We start from the raw sequence: 13,127 nt of genomic DNA, 5'->3' as shown, positions 1-13,127 counted from the left end.
GAAGTTAATGGATAATTAAGTTCGAAAATTGGCTTGATAACTAATCTACAGTTTTATAATTGATAGTTGTAAGTTGTTGGAATAGTTATTTTTCAAAAATTAAATGTATTTTTGATTGATATTAGACAATTTTATCGTTTAAAATCTTTAATTTTTGTGAAAATTAAGGTAATTTGAAGACAATAGGCAAAGATCCATTTAAGGACTCGGATCCGTATGATCCATACGAATTCGGATTTGGATCCTCATTCTTAGTATCTTATGGATCTGGATAAGATTTGGATCCTTGCTTAAAAAACATATCTGAATCTAGATTTTAAAGGACCCTATCTAAATCTTATTTATTGCCATCTCTACTGTGAGTTGTGAATACATAAGTAGACTTGTGCAGGCCGACGACTATTCTACTGCAAAAGTTCAATGGCAAGAGTAAAGAGTGTAAGACTATATGTGGTCGTCTGAGGTGTGCCATAGTGCCATGTGCACGCCGAGGACTACCCCACTGCAACAGTCCAATAATAACGGCAAGAGTAAGACTATGGTGAAAGCATATCCGCTCAACTCTCACCTATATATACATCTGTTGAAGTGTCACTAATTTCAAGCAATTCGCACAAAAAACTAAAACTAATATCAAACAAGATCAAGATCAAAAATGGAGAAGAAATTCTTTGGGCTTTTTATTGTGCTTCTCTTCTTATTTGCTTCTGGTAATCACTTCAATCCCTCCTTTCTTAATAATGTGCTCCCTCCATTTCTCTACATTTTCTCCAATTATAATATGTACAGGTTACTAGGAGAACATAGAAAATGGAAACATATGGGGTTAGGAGTACTCGTGAGTCGTGAGGTTAGTGTAAGAGTGAAAAGGTAGCAAAGGTTTTAAAAAGTAGGAAAAATGGTCAAGAATAAATTTACCGGTAAGTCATTAGCTAATAACAAGTTAACTTTTTGAGTATTTTTGAATAAGTCAACTTTTAATATCAATCTGTTTTAATAAGTTCATATTTAACTGCTTAAATATGATATGTTTAAATCTTCAAAGGAATGAGAGAGAAAACAAAAAGAAATTAAAAATTAAAAAAAGAAAGAAAGAAGTCAGATTATTTACAATTTAACTTGTTTAGAATTTATAAGTACTAAAGATTGACTTATTCAGGAAATAATCATCAATATAACTGATTATATATTAGTAAAAAGAATAAAAGTTGATAATTTAAAATGTATACATTGACATCATCCAACATATTTTTATTATAATTTTTTTATAAGTCAAATTTAGTTTGTAAATAATGTAAAAATTAAAATTTTACAGATATTGAGAAATTGAGGACGTGTATGTGATTATTTTTTATATATATATTGGTGAGATGAATTACCTTATTAGACTGAAATCTTACAAAGGTCAATCTGGTCCGGATTAGCGGGCTAGACATTTTGAGATAGGAGGGTAAGAGAAATAGAATTTGTTAAACATTGCCCCAAATCTACTTAAAATTACCCAAAAAACATTGAAATTATATCTTTAACCTTTTCTATATTTTTCCCTAAACCACCACCCTTCACATCCTGCTACCACCACCACCACCCTTCACATCCTGCCACCATCACCAACTCACTCCACGAAATTATGCCCAATGAAATGCTAAACTAGCTAAAAGTATTACCACCCACCCACCACCACTCCTTCGTGCCTGCCATTTTTTGGGCAATTTCATAATTCAATTTCGGCATTACCCCTCCCTCCTTCTTCATCGTACCACCACCACCCACCCACCTCACTCCACCACCCTCACCACCACTTCCTTCGTCGCACTCAGCCTCCCCAACCACCTTCACTTTCACGTCACCCCACCTTCGAAGGTGATGAAAATTTTTTACCATGCCGGAACGACTTGGCCGGACGTTCGCCCCATGGGTGGAACGTCCTGGCCGGACGTTCGTGCCATGGTAAAAAAAAATTCACCGCCTTTAACTACTAGTGGAGTGACGTGAAGGTGGTGGTGGTTGGGGAGGTAGGTGATGGCACGAAGGTGGTGGTGGTTGGGGAGGTAGGTGATGGCAGAGAGGTGGTAGGTGGTGGGGGTGGTCGGTGGTGTGAAAAAAAGGAAAGGGTAAAATGGTCTTAAAAATAAACTTGGGTAATTTTAAGTAAATATGGGGCGAAGAATAGAAGTTCAGAAGAGGAATCTCTATCCTTAAAGTGCCTCTAGTTGAAAGCACAATCCCAATCACTAGACTAATATTAGCTTGGTAATCATGCTTTTTAATACTACTTCTTTTTTAAGGCATTTAAATATTATAGATACGTAGGTTAGAATATTTAGAAAAAGTGAAACGGTATACGAAAAAGTACAATAAAATAAGAGAAATAATGTAAAGAAAAATAGGTAGGTAACGAATAAAATAAGAGAAAGTGAAAATATTGCTTGGTGAGGTGCTAAAACGGGTATGCAAAAAAAATGTAATAAAGTCGAGTGAGTGAAATAAAAAAAAAACAACCATACAAGAAATGTGACTATGTGAGTAGATAAAAAAGCTACTATAAGATTTGGGAGTCTTCTAGGTAGAATTGTCATGAACTATCTTTACAATCCAAGGCCATTGCTAATTATCAGTGTCGAAATTTCTACTTTATGGTTATTTGGTAGACAAAAAAATTATAGAACTTGCTAGTGTAAAATGAGAGGTTTGTTTTTGGTTGGAAATAATTTAACAGACTGGGACAAGTAGAATATATGATGAATTCTCGCTTCCTATAATATATATGAAAAAATTTATTTACTAATGGAAATTTTTGTGAGAAGTTACTTTCTGTATTGTCACCTAAATAACTTTTGGAAGTATGCATGAATTTTGTCATATTCTTATGTGAACCAAACGACTACATATCTAGAAAAGTATAAATAAGCAACTTCTTATATTTTGTGAGAATCATTATTTACTATTAATTTGAGTTGGAAAACATCAAATAAACAACTTCTTATATTTTGTGAGAATCATTATTTACTATTAATTTGAGTTGGAAAACATTCAATCGACCTAGTTGCTAATAGATTTCCAACTTCTTCTCAACAATGGTGAATATATTTTGATCCTGTACTAGATGGAAAATTTAGTGACTAGATGTAGTTATGATCTCCAACTAAATCACCTTTAATTTTCAAATTCTAGCAGACCAAACATCTCCATATCCGGCTTCCTATGATTTTTTTTACATATACAAATTTTTTTAAAATATTTGAGTTTTCTTGTGTGTATATGACAGAGATGAACATGGTGGTTGAGGTTGATGGTGCCAATTGCGCAAAACCGAGCAAGTTTTACCGTGGTCCTTGCTTTAATAGTATTTCTGTAAAGCCTTGTACTCAGAGATGTAGCCAAGAGAATTGGCCTATCGGAGTGTGTACCAAAGATCTCAGATGTGAATGCCAAAGACCTTGTTAAACAGTGTATGCTCCTAATCCATAATGTATGCATAAATTTATTGCAATAACTCGAGCTAAATGACTGCTTATTGTTACTTGTTATTGTTGTTCCTAATAATAATAATAATAATAATAATAATAATAATAATAATAATAATAATATAATATAATATAATATAATATAATATAATATAATATAATATAATATAATATAATATAATATAATATAATATAATATAATATAATATAATATAATATAATATAATATAATATAATATAATATAATATAATATAATATAATAATTAATAATGATAATATCAATGACAATGACGACGACGACAACAACAATAATAATAATAATAATATATAATAATAATAATAATAATAATAATAATAAATACTATTTTCATTAAATGTTAAGAGTTTAATATAATTACACAGTTTTTTTTTTCATGAATTAGTATTATAAGAACGAATAGGACTTAGGTACGATCTAGTTATTTATTAGATGCTACAAAGGAATACGGAATAGTTACTTGTATTAAGCAGGTAACTTCTCTAAATAATAATTTGTGTATTTTCTTTCACACCGTCTCTAGAAAACCTTAGTAAATTACAATTTAAATTAAAAAGGAAATGAGTAATGAAGTAAGGGCTTGTTCTCCCCAGCTTATTTTAGTTCAGTTCAGCTCCAATCAGTTCAGTTCAGTTCAATTCAGATCAGTTCAGTTCAGCTCCATTTTTTTATAACCATTTTGCTAAATACTATTATTATGTTGGTATAATTTATTTTACTAATTAATCTTATTATTATTATTATTATTATTATCATTATTATTATTATTATTATTATTTAAATATATATCATTACTATTAAGTATTATTATTATTATTGTTGTTTCTATATATCATTTTGTTTATTACAGCTTTACTCATTATTATTACTATTATTATTAGGAAGAACATGGTTTAGGTCAAAGCACAAATAAACCCACTTTTTTTGACCCATAAACCAATCAAATCGCGTCAAGACGGTTTATGATGTAATTTTCGCGGTCCAACCCAATCATTATTTTTATTACTAAATATTTTTATATTATTAAATCTAATTATTAAAATAGTAATATTAATTTACTTCTTAAATATTATTGTTATTATATATCATCATCAAGTATTAATATATTAATAAAAAATAATATAAATAAATAATTATTAATTATCATTATTATCATTAATTATTATTATTATTAATTTATGATTAATAATATTATTTATTTATAACTATCATTTAAAAATATCCAAAATACTATCAATATTATTCATTATTATTACTTATCATTATAATTATTATTTAATATTCATATTATTATTGTTTAAAATATTATTTATATTTATTACATTCAGTTTATTTTAATTCAATTCAATTCAGTTCAATTCAATTCAGTTCAGTTCAGCTCCAATAAGTTCAGTTCAGTTCAGCTCTAATAAGTTCAGTTCAGTTCAGCTGTTTTATGCCGAAGAGAACAGGCCCTAAGACATATAAATACAAATAAGCTAAGGGGACGATTTGCCCAATTTTAGAATTTCGATACTACCCTCACACATATATTAATCAATATCTATACAAATACTACCTCCGTTCTTTTTTAGTTGCAACGTTTGACAAATTGCACTATTCATGTTCTCTTATTTGACCACATTTATTGATTTATATGTTAAACAAAATATAGTCATGTGGGGTCTTGTTTGATTCGTTTCGATATAAGCTTTCATAATATCAAATTTTTATAATTTTTACTTACATACGATTAAAGATAAAACGATTTGAAATTGTACATTGGCAAGCGTGAAAGTCAAAACGTTGCAACTAAATAAAAACAGAGGTAGTATATTAAAAGGCGTATCTACTAAAGGTATGATGTCTCGTGACACTCTCCTCAATCTTCTAATACACATGTTCATGGTCTCATTTGAAAATATTAACAATGTGTAGCTATTAGGAATCAAACAGATGACCTTTAAAATAAAAATGTGAGTTTAACCACCAATCCACTACAACTTCAATGTTTAACGACGTCTCAAACTAAACATAACTAGTTTTCAAGCCCGTGCGTTGCACCGGTTCTTGTTTATATTATTTTTTTGCAATTTTTTGTTAACATTGTTGATTATGTGTTGCTGTAAAATGAGATTTTTCAACACCATTTTATTTACATACTTCCTCTGTTCTTTTTCTATTGCAATAATTACCACTTTGGGTAGTTTTATCTATTCGAACCACTCCACTTTTAGTAAAAAAATAAACTATAATTGACAATATTGCCTTTACTTTATGTTAATAAAATCATCATTAATTACTCATTAGATTGCCTCATAAAAGTGCGTTTAAGGATTTACTTATCTCCTACCCTTATTAATTAAAGGGGTACCTCTATGTTGAACTACTCTTTTTTTCATTTCCTTAAAACCATGTCCAAATCCATTATTGCACTAGAAAAAGAACAGATTAAGTATTTGTCATTATACTTAACACTTTTATTAAGGGAATAATATTGCGAATTTGTAACAAAAGTTATATTATAGTTTTGATCTCTAACATTTTTATTAAGGGAATAACATTCTGATCTTACTCCAATTTCATAAAAATTGTTATTTTTATCCCTAATAATATCTTAGATTTTTTAAAAAATAAATTATCATGCCATAATGTTCGTTTTTCAAGTTCGCACTAGACTGCAAATTACAAAATGCTAATAAAATCAATTTTGAAATCTATGAATAATAATATATTTGATAATCGTATCTGACTCTGGATCGTCCGGACTAAAATACAAGTTATCCATTAAAATGTGTACCGCATAGTGTAAAATGTTTATGACCTACTCCCTTCATCCCCTAAAGATTTTCAATACCTGAATCTCTATTATATAAGGGAAGAGGAGAGAGACACCAAAATTGGTAAATCCTTTTATATCCTTAAGTAATAACATACAAATTCACCATCTTTTACCATTATACCCTCAATTAACAAAATATTTACATCATTCTTGATTTATTGGTTTTCAAAAAATAGAAGAAAAATATATAATGAACAATTTTCAAATATATTATGTAATTGACATTTTATTTGTTTTCGCACGCATCGCATGTATACAAGACTGGTATTAACTATAGTAAGACTTGGGCAAAGTTGTAAACATGCGGGGAGAAAGAAGATAGAAAAATGCTACCAAAATGAAGACGAAAGGCTCCATTCGAAATAAATTATTTTACATAATGTTGGGAGTAGAATGTTGTTGAGCTCTAACTCACTTATATATGTTTACTTTTTATCTTCTTTTCAGGTATGGTGGACAAGAGACGATAAAATGGCATACTTGTGATGATGTCATAAATCAATAATTTAATATACTACTATTATTATATAAAATAAATGGCTGTCTTTCTGGTTAGCTTTTGAAATGGCCGTTATGTATTAATGTGCTCTTTTGATCCTTGTACTTTTAAATTATGTGGTTTGAAGCCTTTAGGCTCTAATATAATAATTTCCCTTTCTATTAGAAAAAAGTCTCTTTTGATTTGTATCTTTCCAGTCCTTCTTGTGAAGTTGATATTTATCGTTAAGAATGCATATATAACTCAAGCCACCATGCAAATGATGCAATCACACCAGTAGAGAAAACAATATCGTTTATGTTCAAGATTACATTTTGTTAGGAGGTATGAAATCTAATCCATGTTGAATATAGGAAAAATCATATCGCAAGTCATTAAATGGATTAAACTAATTTTTTATTTTACGATTAGATAAGTTGATCAACAACTCAAATAATTCAAGAATGATTCCAATACTTAATTAGGGTATGTTCTATTCAGCATAAAACAACTAAACTGAATTAAATTGAACTGAATTGAACTGAACTGAAATGAATAGTAATATGTGAGAGTAAAAGTATTGTCCAAAGCTGAACTGAATTGAAATGAACTGAACTGAACTGAGCTGAACTGAATTGAAATGAAAATAAGTTGGGGAGAACATGCCCTTAGTTCGATAACTAACCAATATATATTTGTTGATTTAATTCAACAATCAAGTGAATATCCAACTTACCAAATAAGGCCCACGGTAAGTAAATATATATCTCTATTACATAAGGGAAGGGGGGAGCAACGGTGTCCTTTTTTAAACCGACTATTTTGCCCCCCTTTCCTTTCTAAATTACAAAATACTTGCTTGATTAGCTTCTACTTGATTAGCTTATATGAGGAAAATTAAAGTTTCCTCTTATTATAACTTTATAGAAATAAAATACATGCTTGATTAGCTTCTACTTTCACTGATCAACAAATATGTTTCATATTATTATCATTGACGACTACACATACATAGCTTTTTATGCACGCGATGCGTGCGATGACATTTTTAGGCCTAATTATTACTAGTAGTAAACAAAAAGAAAATGCAAGTTAGTATTTAAGTTCACCTCCATTTTGTAGAAATAAGATTCTTTGAACTACAATCAAATAGTATTTAAAAACACTTTAATAAATAAGTATAAATAATGAACAAATAACGGTATTTTATTTCTATAAAATGCTTTGCAAAAACCATTTCATGCGAAATCAGATTGTGTATGAAAAATTTGAAATTTCATTTCACCTATAATTGAAAATCAAAGTGTTCAAATTTAGAAAAGGGAAAAATTAAAAATGACCATTTCATGCAAAATCAGATTGTGTATGAAAAACTTAAATTTCCTTTCAAATATAATTGAAACTCAAAGTGTGAACATTTAGAAAAGGAGAAAAAATTAAAATGATGAAAATTCTTAAATATCTGTGAAATCAGAATTTAGAAGTTAGACAAGGAAAAAAAACTAAAATTGTATTATACTTTTCGGTTACAATTTTGGGATCATAGAGAAATTACTGAAATCCATATAAAAAACTATTATAAATTACAAAAATGAATAAAACCAAAAAAAAGAACATGACGATATTTGTAAAGAACATCATACTGATTATAAAAGAACATGCGCATATAAGACTTGAGAAACAAAAAACTATTCAAAATCACAAAAATGAATGACAACATAAAAAGAACATGGAAGAATCTTATTCAATAAATAGAGGTGAACTTACATACTAACTTGCATTTTTAGTTTGTTTACTACTTAGTATTAGGCCTAAAAATATCATCGCACGCATCGCGTGCACAAAAGACTAGTAATAAATAATTCAAAGGGAACAACATGATCCAATTCATGATCCAACTAACAATATATAATCCCTTATGTGAATTAATAAAATAAATTTCTCAATCCCACATGCTTGCATCAATCATCTATACAAACATATTATAACCAACATAGGCAACATACTTCGCACAACAACATAAAACATGCAAAATCACTTTGTTATTATAAGCCACATATGAACTATAAATTAGTTTCATATACATAATAGTGGATCAATCCTACTCTTAGGACATGATACTAGTCTACTAACACATAGGTATGTACGTACCTTGTGTAGACAAAACGATAGGCCACCTTCACAATCTTAGAAGTCGGTTAAAGAATATTCTCCGCCTACCAAATACCAACATAACCAAGAATCAGTACATAAATAAATGTCTAACAACTTTAAAATATTTTAAATCCTCTTTAAAATTGTTTAAAAATATTTTTAAACATCAAAACTTCAACTATTAATGTCTCCTAGTATAGTACTACCATACTAGTCATTAAAAACCCTCAAAAATCCATACTTTACTATTTAGAACTCCACCATAAGCATACTAATAAAAATTTCAGCAACTTATATCATGTTTAAAACCTTCTAAAAGTCATTCAAACATAATCATAAACATTAGAGTACTCAATTTTCATAATCTATGATATAGTACTACAATTTCCAACTCTTAAAAAATTAAAAATCCATGCTTTGACGGTTAAAACCGTAGCTTAAACATACTTAATAAATCTAAATTTTAATTACTTTGCTATACTAAAAATAATCTGAAATCTATATTTAAATCATCAAAGTTACGTACTTTAATCATGAAAATATTAAAACAATACTTAAAACATGGACCTAATATCAAAATAATATAGAGGAGGAAGAGAAATAAACCAAAGAAGAGGAAAGGAGGAGGAAGACACGGCAAGGGAGGGGTGGCGCTTCTGCCGGTGAACGGTGGTGGTCGTCGGCCGGTGGCTGTCGCTGGCAGCAAGGAGGAAAGAAGCTAACTAACCTTTTTTGCGAGGAAAGAAGCTAAGAAAAAGAATCGGAAAGTACCAAAACTAGCCGATTAAGCTACCAAAATCCCCCTTAAATCAAAAAATTTCTTGGTAGTCCACTTGTCTCTAATCATCAGTCATCAAACAATTTCTAATTTGGAATATGTGCAATGATACAACTAAATTATTTGATCTTTCATAGATTCTAAGAATTGATATAAAGTGAAAATTTGACCTAAATCCATCTTAAAAAAAAAGAACTCATAAATAAGAATTTTCGACCTGAAAATGATAAAAATCATCTATTGGGTTGAAAGCCCATCTGAAACAATCTGATATCTACCCGAAATCAGTTCCATTTAGCACGTCGAGAGGATTTAAAAAAGAGTTCAAAACCCCTGTTTTATTTATTTATTACCTGATCAACACTGATTAGCTTAAAAAAGGGCTCAAATCTACTAAAAGAATTATGAGCTTAGCATGCATGATCCTAAAACACAACTTTGTTTGAAGAAATAATTGCATTTCTTTGCCTGATATTTCTTTGTTTGAGGAAGTATCTCTGACATTAAAGCCAACATTAATGTTTCAAGAATGGAATCAGAGATACCTACTTTGTATAAAAGAGAAATTTTCTTAATATGAAGTCAACATCATTATATTCATCTAAACTAAACCCACATATTCTCTCTATCATCACTATTATTATTTGTTCCTTCTGAAATCTGTAGTGAAGTGGCATCAATTTTGAAGATTAAGAAAATATGGACTCTTAAGTATTAATGGCTACATTTCTCATGATCTTGATCGAATTATAACCTATGCAATTCATAGTAAAAAAAAAATTATATGTGTTCTAATTATTACAAATGTTCAAGCAAATATGATTAGTAACTTAAATTAAGAAAATCCATTCATTGTTTTTAATCTAAAGCCAAAAACAATGTAATGGCTCTGTCATATCAAGAAAGTCTTCAAAGCCATCTTCCGCTCCAGTTATATGAAACTTCTGGGTGTCGAGTGAGTAGAAAACTATACTATTCCCTTTAAGCATTGAGACATAAATCCTATTTCTCATCCCAACCTCTGTCGTCTCTGCTGAAAAACATGATGACGGCTGGCTAAGGAACAAGATGGAGTTACCAAGACTTTTCACTTTGACCCATTTTTCTTTAGAAAAATTAAACTTGAATAATTCAACCCATATTCCCATATATCCGATAAATACACCTACAAGTTCTCCATTACACTCAACTAAGTAATATGAATGCAATGTTGTCTTAATAGGCGGTCTGCTATAAACTCGCCAATTTCCTTCTCCATTTACCACTTGAAATACTCCCAGATATCCAATCGTGTCAAGAACATGAAACGCGCCCTTAAAATAGACGACACTACTTGTTCCAACTATAAATTTGTTGTCTATATTGGGAAACTTGCATTCAGTCCATGAATCATATCCATGTTGCATATAATATACTTTTACTGTATTGATATTATCGCATCCAAAAGCTATAATCATAGAGTCAGGAGAAGTCGGACATGTTGAGAATCCAATACTTCTAATATCAATATTAAGTGAGACAGGACTTGGCGGAAAATCCCCCCTCACTCTTGTGAATAAGTTGAAGAAGTTGGTATGTTCCTGGAGACAAATCGATGTAATTAGCCACCCATCTTTGGAGAAATGAACCGTAAAAGGATCTGTAGATAATCGAAGGAGGTTGTAGTAGTGTGAATCACCTCGAGATGGGTCCATTACTTGACATAATCCATCTTCATTCTTACGGGAGATGAATAAAGGCAGCATGTTCATGGGTCTGCATTGAGGGATACAAGGAACTGCTGCTCGAATTGTCTTACAACTTGCTCGGAAGTTCACATAATCAAACAAATGCATATGTTGTGAGATTACATGTATCATGTCATAGGGAAGCTTACTGAACGGGCTTTCATCCTCTTCTAAAAGAGCCATGTGAACTAATTCATCATTGATGACCATCCCTTGGTCTGAAGCATCATCACTCAATTTCTCATCTTCTTTTTTATCTTGCACAACTTCTAATCTGACACAGCATAAGCAAAAATTAAGATGATTAGATATAAGGATGTGACGAGAATAATCCCAACATGGCCAGGACCGTTCCTGAACATTATTGGGCTAATTGATCTCATAGCAATTAATTTGAAAGAACAACTATAAACAACGTGTAGGTACTAACCTTTGATGATGTTGTGGCATGGGATTCACCCAAGTATGTGAGTGTATAGGGGAGTTCAAGCTTGGGCTTGGGCAAACCAAAGACTTGGTTAAACTCCTGTCATCTAGGCTGTAAGAAGAGAGAATATCAGGCAAAGAAATAAAGTAGACACAATTTGCTTCAACTTGTTTTATTCCGTTTGATTCAGTAGGACAATTGTTAGATCCCCAACACCATGTGCAACAATCTTTCCCAAGGAAAAAGGCGCGGCCATCCAAAGATTTCACCTCAATCCATTCCCTTAGTAGAGAATCCAACTTCCAGACTTTTACTTGGCCGATTTTTTCATCTTCATAATGGGTTATACGAAATCCAACCCAATATATAGTCCCGCAAGATTCAAGCAGGTAATCTTCACCATGAACATAAGAATAATCCCACTTCTGCATCTTGCGCGTGATGATCTTTAATGACAGCGAGTTGGTAGGCTCATCAACAACCTCCATACTCACCACATAATCTCGCATCCCGCTGTATACATCGGCATCATCATTGGAATCCTCAACACCGGAATCATCATCGCCATCATCGTCACCATCATCTTCGGAATCATCATCGCCATCATCGTCACCATCATCTTCTTCCGAATCATCATCGCTATCATTGTCACCATCATCTTCGGAATCATCATCATCATTGGCGTTATGATGCTCCTGCACTATAGCCCAACAATATATAATCCCATCCAGTGTAACAGCGTTTCTTATATGTAATATGTGCATAGTTGGACTATCTAGCTGAAGTTGTTGAGTGTGCCAGTTATCATTATGTCTGATAGTAGTAGGATGACATGAAAAAACTTGGTTTCCAAAGAACAAGAAAAGCACACAATTCGAATTTGCGCTAGGAGGTGATGTTAGCGTACAACTTGTCAATTCTATGTTCTCCTCTATACCAGGCAATGGCAATGGAGGAAGATTGATTATTTCGAAAGACGTCGATTAAGAGATACAGAGAAATATCTTGCGATCCTTAAGATCGTTGAGGATTAACCAGCCATAGCAGGAACCTTCAATAGACTTGCCACGCAATTCAGGGATGCTCTTGATGTAGAAGTTGTTATTAGGAGGTAAAGGAGAACTTGTACAGAATGTCTGAATCTGTTTTTTTCTAGAATTTCCATGTGTGTACACCAGCCATGGTGTTTCTCCTTGAGGCGGATGTGGAGGTCGACGTATATTATTCACCTTGTCTT

General features: G+C 31.1%; 1 non-coding gene across 1 annotated transcript; it reads left to right on the top strand.

Annotated features, from left to right (window-relative positions):
• Positions 1 to 556: 556 nt before the first annotated feature.
• Positions 557 to 6,937, top strand: LOC104891640 (uncharacterized). Its single transcript, XR_789832.4, has 3 exons — positions 557 to 710; positions 3,269 to 3,452; positions 6,774 to 6,937. It is a non-coding gene; the product is annotated as an uncharacterized LOC104891640 (transcript).
• Positions 6,938 to 13,127: the final 6,190 nt, after the last annotated feature.

The sequence above is a fragment of the Beta vulgaris genome, chromosome 4 (genome assembly GCF_026745355.1).
Source record: "Beta vulgaris subsp. vulgaris cultivar EL10 chromosome 4, EL10.2, whole genome shotgun sequence".
Classification (NCBI taxonomy): domain Eukaryota; kingdom Viridiplantae; phylum Streptophyta; class Magnoliopsida; order Caryophyllales; family Amaranthaceae; genus Beta; species Beta vulgaris.
This window is presented reverse-complemented; position numbering and strand designations above follow the sequence as displayed.